At 35.6% G+C, this 8,063-nt stretch overlaps 1 non-coding gene across 1 annotated transcript; it reads left to right on the top strand.

Annotated features, from left to right (window-relative positions):
• The first annotated feature begins 267 nt into the window (after positions 1–267).
• LOC127133518 (small nucleolar RNA R71) lies at positions 268–374 on the top strand. The gene has a single exon (XR_007807485.1). It is a non-coding gene; the product is annotated as a small nucleolar RNA R71 (small nucleolar RNA).
• The last annotated feature ends 7,689 nt before the right edge of the window (positions 375–8,063 follow it).

Genomic DNA, 8,063 nt, shown 5'->3' with positions numbered 1-8,063 from the left:
TGCTCCACCTTGAGGGCTAATGCATCCATTTTAGCTTGCATCATGTCTATAGAGCTTAACTCATGCACTCCTCCTTGGGCTTCCATCTTCTCAACTGTCGCTCGTTTAACTCCCCATGATTGATGGTTTTAAGCCATATCTTCGATGAGGGCACTAGCTTCAGGGTAAGGTTTGTTCATCAGTGCACCGCCTGCGGCAGCGTCGATGGTCATCTTAGTGTTATAGTGAAGTCCATTATAGAAGGTCTGAATGATTAACCAATTTTCTAAGCCATGATGTGGGCATGCTCTTAACAGCTCTTTATATCTCTCCCAAGCTTCGAACAACGATTCTCCCTGGTTCTGGGTAAATCTTGTTATATGGTTTCGAAGAACGGAGGTCTTACTAGGGGGAAAGTATCTAGCAAGGAATACTTTCTAAGGTAGTCCCAAGTCGTAATGGAATTGGGTGGAAGGGAATCTAACCATGATAGGGCTTTATCTTTGAGGGAGAAAGGGAATAATCTTAAACGGATTGCCTCAGCAGAAGCTCCATTGGTTTTAAAAGTGTCTGCTAATTGGAGAAAGATTTTTAAATGTTGGTTTGGGTTCTCAGTAGCGAGACCTGCGAATTGTCTCTGTTGCACTAGTTGCAACAGGGAGGGTTTAAGTTCAAAATTATTAGCTGGGATAGTTGGGTTTACTATACTAGAACTAGGTTCTTCGTTGGATGGTTGGGCGAAATCCGTAAGAGGTCTATGATTTTGATCTTCGGCCATAGCTCTCATAATTCTATGGAAAAATAAACGTGCGCGAGCGTAACGTTCAGGTTCCACCAGAGGGTATACTAAGCTTCCGGTGCTGTGAGTTCTTCGCATTGACCGGCAGGTAACAACCTAAGTCTAAACGATATAACAACAGGGTACGAAATTTGACGAAATTGGTCCCCGGCAACGGCGCCAAAAACTTGATGCGTGCTTTTCGCAAGTATACGAACGCGTCAGAGTAATATAAAAGATTGTTGAATCCACAGAGACCAAGTGTCAATCTATCGTTATCTATTGTTACAGTGTTTATCTAAGGTGATCGAAATAGGGGTTTTTTAGAGTATACAATGAAAAATAAAGTATTAAATAAAATTCAATTAATAAAGACAGGTTCGAATGTAATTCACACAATCAATTAATAATCCAAGTACTTGCTAATAGAATTACTTATGGGCAGTGTTTCCTACTTTGAAAAGAACCAATTGAATGGGAACTGTCGCTTTCGCGTATTCAGAACCGACTTGTACTCCATAATCAAACCCTCTTATTGTCACTTATAAAAAGGCGCGCATTGCGTTAGAGTAGTAAACCTATTTTTAAGAAATATAGTATCTTGACTAAGTTGAAAAGTATTTTGACCTGGATTTCTTAACAAAAAGAGGTTCTCACGAACCAGACTCTAAACTTATAAACGCGTCCGAAAATAGTTTTAAAATCACTTTTTTTTTAAGTTAAAAACTCCTAATGAACTAAACAAAGCGCTTTCGCTGTTTTTGAAATAGCTAAAAACAACTAAGTTTAAAAGGACGTTGGACGGATTTCGATCTTACCCAACGGAAATTAAGTGCGGGAAAACTTAAGTTGAAAGTCAAAATAGCCCTTAAGTGTTTCTATGAACAATTGCACGGATTATCGGTTCAATTACGATCCTTACATTCTAACCTTTATAGGTTTAGCTAGACATGGTAAAGTAAAGGTGCATTTTAATTTAAATAAAAGTAGTGCGAGTGCGGAAAGTAAATAAAAGTAGTGTGAGTGCGAAAAATAAAAGAAAGTAGTGCGAGTGCGAGAAATAAATGAAATTAGTGCGAGTGCGGAAAATAAATAAAAGTAGTGTGAGTGCGGAAAATAAATAAAATTAGTGCGAGTGCGAGAAATAAACGAAAGTAGTGCGAGTGCGGGAAATAAATAAAAGTAATGCGAGTGCGAGAAAATAAATAAAGTAAAGACAGTGCGGGAAAGTAAAGTAGACAAAGGTAAAGCAATAAAACCTTCTCCAATCGGAGGGTTGAATAAAGTGTGAAACGGAAATGAAAATTGCGACAGGATTAACTTCCTTCCAACGTGCTCCAAACTCGATTACAGACTCGATTACACAGTTGTGGCAACACTCCAATGTGAAGTGATTGCCACTTTTACAATATTGAATATATGCCTAATTACAACTAAGTTTGTTCTAAGTTTGGATGATGAAACAAATGAAATCGAGTATCTATTTATAAGGAAGGAAAATAATAGAAATGACAAGGATGCCCTTCAGTTTGAATTTGGGAGGGAAACTTCTTTCTTCTTGTGGCGCCCGCCACAACACCATGGCGCCCGCCATTAGGGTAAATTGTGGGGCCCAAGTAGAGATAGTGGGAGGCGTGGCAGTTGAGGAGAAGTTGAACTATGACACGTCATGGCTGGACCCATGGTGCCAGCCACAGTGGGAGCCACATGGGCAAAATGCTGATTTTTAGTCTTTTTAGCTTATTTTCACTCCTTTTCTCGACCGGGGCTCTGATTAGACTGAAAACCTGAAAACAAAGAAAAACATAGTAATAACATAACAAAATCATAATAAAACAACTAAAATGCATGTGAAATCGGAGTCGAAAATACAGTGAAATTCAGTATCATCAATGTACATCACCCTAGCTTCATTTTGGTACCTGGCTCGTGTGTTTTGGTTAAGGTTCAAAAACCTGCAACTGGTGGCCGAAATTAGTTGGTCCACCGGAGAAGACGATGGTTTCCACCACCGTCCCCACGTGGATGAGTCTGTGCCCTTAGATGAGGCTCACACGATCTAATCTTGGCCATGCATTCTATTGACTTTTTTTAATTCAGTTTGTGGCGCGCTTGACTCATGACTATGGTATGCCAGCGCTTCTGATCTTTTGGATTTGTCCACGTCAATTAATGAGGTTAATCCAAGCGCCGTGGATTTTTGGCATTTTCCAATTTCAGTTTTAACTTCTTTTATTCCTTTTTATTTCAAAAATTCATGACTATTTTATTTGGAATCACAAAAATATGATACCAACACTAAAAATTTTCTTGAAAAATCTAGTTTCATAATCTGATTTTTAATTATTTTTGTGATTCCATTTAATATTTTTTGTGAATTATTTTGTTTTTAATAGTTTTTAATTCATTTTAAATACTTTTTGATATCCAAAAATTCCAAAAATATTTTCTTAACACATATGGATCATGATAAGTCTATGAAAATATTCTCTTCAATTTCTTAATTGATTTGAGATTTATTTGAGATTTTAATTCATTTGTGTTATATTTTATTGCTTTTAATTGATTTTAAAATAATTTCTGTTTTCAAAAAATGTTGAGAAAATTTGTCAAACCATGTTTGGCCATGTTAGACCTATGATGATTCAATTGGACTTGTCTAAGTTGATTTGAATTGAATTTGAGGTGTGACCATATTTTAATCATTTTAATTTTGTATTATTTTAATTCCAAAAAAAAAATACCAAAAAAATATGTTTGACTTTGTTGACCTCTAAACTTCATTTCTCTTCTGTTTTACATTGGTTGATAAGGATTTCATTCACATTTGATCATTGTGTTTTGATTATGTCATTTGAATTCTCATTTTGTTCATTTCATCTTCCTCTCTTTTCTTCTTCTTCTTCTTTTAGCCAATGAGTTAATGATTTGTGGTTAGTCTTGACATATGAGAGGCTTAACATTCTTTGATCCAAATCAAACTCAACTTGATCAAAGATCAAGTGAGTTGCTTTGTGTCCAAGATAGGTTGCTTCTTGGTCAAGCAAAAAACCTAAAATCCATACAAGGCTTTCCTTCTTTTCTTTTGGCATGGCAAGTTATAGGAACTTGGCTTACTAGTCATGATCTCTAACTTGTGTTTATTTGCCTATAGTTTTATTGACCGGCCTCAGATAGGTGTGACTACTACATTAGTCCACTTACGATTGCTTAACATAGCGCTAAATTATCTTATGACACACTAACATTAACCATTAACTACTAACTTTAATTCAAGCATTTAATTCTTGCAATTTACTTTAATGCAATTTAGTTTCTTGCTCATTTATTCATATTGCTTTTCCCTTTGCTCACTTGAGCACATATTTTATGTTTATGTCATTTTCCTTTGCTCATTTGAGCTCATTATTGTATATAAATATATTGTTGCTTTGTGTTTGTTTTGTCTTTGTTTGTGTGAACCCAATGCAAAAAGGAGAAAGGACTTAGAATTAGGACCTTACCTATGCTTAAAGGAGTTCAAGAGAAACTAGGCCTCATGCCTTTAGAATGTTAAACTTGTTGAAGAGAAACTAGGCCTCATGCCTTTAGAATGCTAAATCTTAAAAGTTGACTTCAATGGACCCATAATCTAAACTCATTCTTTGTCCATTTCTCTTATTGTGTTGTGAACCTTTTTTATTGTTTGTTCTTGTGTGATAGGGATTCCAAACTTGAGATAGTAAGAAGGACCATTGTCATGAATAACCAAGTTAAGAGAGACAAGTCAAATGGAGATCCTAGGAGCTTGAATATAATATTTGTTTTGATTGCTTGAGTTGAATTGCTAACTCCAAAGGAAAGGAGCATCTTGAATCATCTTTATGATCTCAAGAAAGGGAACTCCAAGGGTTTTATCTCTTCTCTTATCTTTGCATGTTTAGGTCTAGCCCTTCTCTTCTTCTCTCCACTCTAACCCAAGCCAAACTCATTTTGTGCAAACATTGACATTGTTTTCAAATTAGAAACCTAGGCCTTATGCCTTTGATTTTTCAAACTCTTTTCATTAATACTCATCATGAATGAACCTTAAGCCAACTTTGACCTCATTTTGTGAATACTTCTAACTTGTAAATACAACTCACTCAAGTTGTTTTTGTGGTTCCAATGGCCACCTTTGTTAAAACTTTTTTTCATAAACATTAGTCATTAGGTTTGAGTTATCATAGTGGTTGATGTAAACTTCACCTTATCCTTAGTGATTGGACTATAAGTCTTCCATACTTATTATAGGGTGGATCCCTCACTAGTGTGTTGAAGGTCTCCTCACATGGTGGATTGTTGGTTTAGATTGAGTTTTCTCCCTTTGATAACAAAAGACCTTAAGGCTTTTGATCAAATCAATTCACCAATCTTTTGAGATTTTTACCCCGAACTACGAGGTTTTGATCCTACCTTTGTGATGGTACGTATGCAATGGGTTCATCCATTCAAACAACAAAATTGTAAATATGTATATTCTTTTCTCATCTCCCTAATCTTGTTTGGACAAATATTTTCACAAATACCAACCTACAATACACACTTGCAAAAAGGGCTCCCTTAGAGTACTAAGGATGTTTTGGGTGCTTAAAACCTTCCCATTGCATAACCAACCCCCTTACCCAGATCTTTGACATTTTTATTAGTTTTTGATTTGATAAAACTTCTTACTTGGTTTTTGTTCGCTTTCTAACCTTTCCTTTGGATAAATAGAAGTGCGGTGGCGACTCGAATTGTATGCTTACTTTTGATTTAGTCAATAAATCATAAGGTAACGAATACCCCGCTACAGAAAAGTGGCAACTCTGCTGGGGAAGGAGGTCTTTCCTAGTGGGTTTAGCCTACTTTTTGTTTGTTGTATTGTATGTTTATATTTATTTGTGACATATTTTTGTGCAAATTTGGGATGATTGTATTGTTTGTAATGTATGATTTGCTTGATATATTAATTGCTTGTGTGCTTGGTGGTCTCTTGTGAAATGAGTTTTATACCCGAACTCGAGTGCACTTATGATAGGAGAATGACATAGTCTTGTTGACTTGTGTGGAGTTATTCCTTAGTAAGTTGACTTGCAAGCCCATTCACTTGGTGGAGGTCTTGTTGGGATCAATAATGTCACACGGGTAGTCGTGGTTTGGCATTACTCTTTCCAATATATACCTTAGAAGCCAAGGACCTTAGATTACCTAGCCCATCTTGGCCTATTTTAGGACGTAGTGCGAAGGTTGTAACAACCCAATTTTAGTAATTATTTCTTATATTATTATTATTATATTTTAATTTATTTATTGGGATTGTTAAGTAATTAATTGGTTGTTAGGTAGTATAATAATTGATTATATTAATTGATTTGGTCTGTTAATTAATTAGTTAGTTGATATGAGATATAATTGAATAATTGATTATATTAATTAACTTGGTGTGTAGATTGTGTTGGTTTAATTTATTTGAATTAAATAGAGATATTATAATACTAGGTATTATTGGGCCTAATAATTAAATTAGAGGTATCATTCTTTAAGCCCAAATAGAATACTAGTATATAAAAGGTGAGGAGAGTAAGAAGTAGGATTCATTTGATCATTTGACGACAATAGAGAAAGAGAAGAGGAAAAATAAGGAGAAGAGGGGAAGAACAAGAGAGAAGCTAGGGTTTCCAGAAAATTGAAGAGGTAAGGGGGAGAATCCTTATTATTATGGGTTAGTATGATTGGGTCAATGGGTAGAAGTATGTTTAGGTTAAAATCCCTAATTTTGTATGGTTGTTTGAAATTGTTAGGTTTTGATGAGTATTCGTGATTTGTGGTGATTTAATTGTGTTAAAACTATAAATTAACTTTATACACTTAGAGTATTCTATGAGTTATAATTTTCTGAGCGTTTGGCTTTTTACGGAATCGAAATCGGAGGTCCGAAAGTCCTCCAACGATGAAAAACGCAGAAAATTCTGCATTCTGTTTTGCGTTAACCGGTTACCCTCCGAGCGTTAACCGGTTACTTGCTAAAAACCTGCCCAGAAGTTGATTCTGTTTTGTGTTAACTGGTTACCCTCTGAGTGTTAACCGGTTACTTGCTAAAAATCTACGCAGGAAATTGCATTCTGTTTTGTGTTAACCGGTTACCCTCCGAGCGTTAACCGGTTACTTGCTGTGCAAAATGAAAAATTGAGATTTTAAAAGTTGTATTCATTTGGAATGAAATCTATGTGTGTGTATTTGATAATTAGCCTATATTTGTGAATGATATATTGTTATGAATGTGTATATGTACCATTGGTGGATAATTCATAGAGTTGAATTATGGTGATATGTGGAACGTTAAGATGGTAGAGATGATCTTAATTGCATATGTGTTGGTATTTGTACATTCATTCATGGCATGGTCGGCTTCATGGTGGAAGCGGTGAAACTGTGGGTTCACATGGCATTAGACGTTGATCCTTGAATGGAAATAGGCGTAGCAGATGTTGATCCTTAATTGGAAATAAACGTAGTGGCTTGGATTCTAGATATTGAATCGGGAAGCGGTGGAACGATGGGTACACATAGACGTTGATCCTTAATTGGAAATAGGCGTAGCAGACGTTGATCCTTAATTGGAAATAGACGTAGTGGCTTGGATTCTAGATATTGAATCAGAAAGCGGTGAAACGTTGGGTTCACATTGCGGTACCACATGCATAGAGTCACATGTCTTGCATTGAGTCACATTAGAGTTATGTGATAATTGAATATGTGCATTGATGTGATTGTTGTGTGTGTATGAGATATGGTAATTGAATTTGGTGATGTTTGGATACATAATTTGGCAAAATATGTGCTTATGTGATAGTTGTAGTTGTGTGTATATTTGGGAATATAATATTGGATTTGAATATTATACTCCTTGAGTTTTGATGTATGCTTGAAACCTGTGAAATAAATATTGGTTAGTAGTATTTACATGGTTATACAAGGTGTGATGAATTCCGTTCATTGTTGATTTAATCATTGTGCCTTATTATACTTCTTCATAATGATTTGAATTCTCACCCTTCTGTTTGAATGTTGCTTTACATGGCATCGTGCAGTTACTTCAGAGTAGTATTGCTGAAGTAAGTGGACGGTAGCTCACTCGAGATTAGCTGGAGAGCTTCGGTGCTTTGTTTTAGAGATTAAGTAGTGAGTCAATGCTCTGGTCATGTAACACGGGGTAGATTAGTAGTATTGAACTCATATCTGATTTGGATACGTATTACGTTATTACTTGTGAACATGTTTATTTGAAATTGCTGTTTGAGAGGCC

Source organism: Lathyrus oleraceus, chromosome 3 (assembly GCF_024323335.1).
Source record: "Lathyrus oleraceus cultivar Zhongwan6 chromosome 3, CAAS_Psat_ZW6_1.0, whole genome shotgun sequence".
Taxonomy (NCBI): domain Eukaryota; kingdom Viridiplantae; phylum Streptophyta; class Magnoliopsida; order Fabales; family Fabaceae; genus Lathyrus; species Lathyrus oleraceus.
Note: the sequence above shows the minus strand (reverse complement) of the source record. Positions and strands in the feature narration are given on the sequence as shown.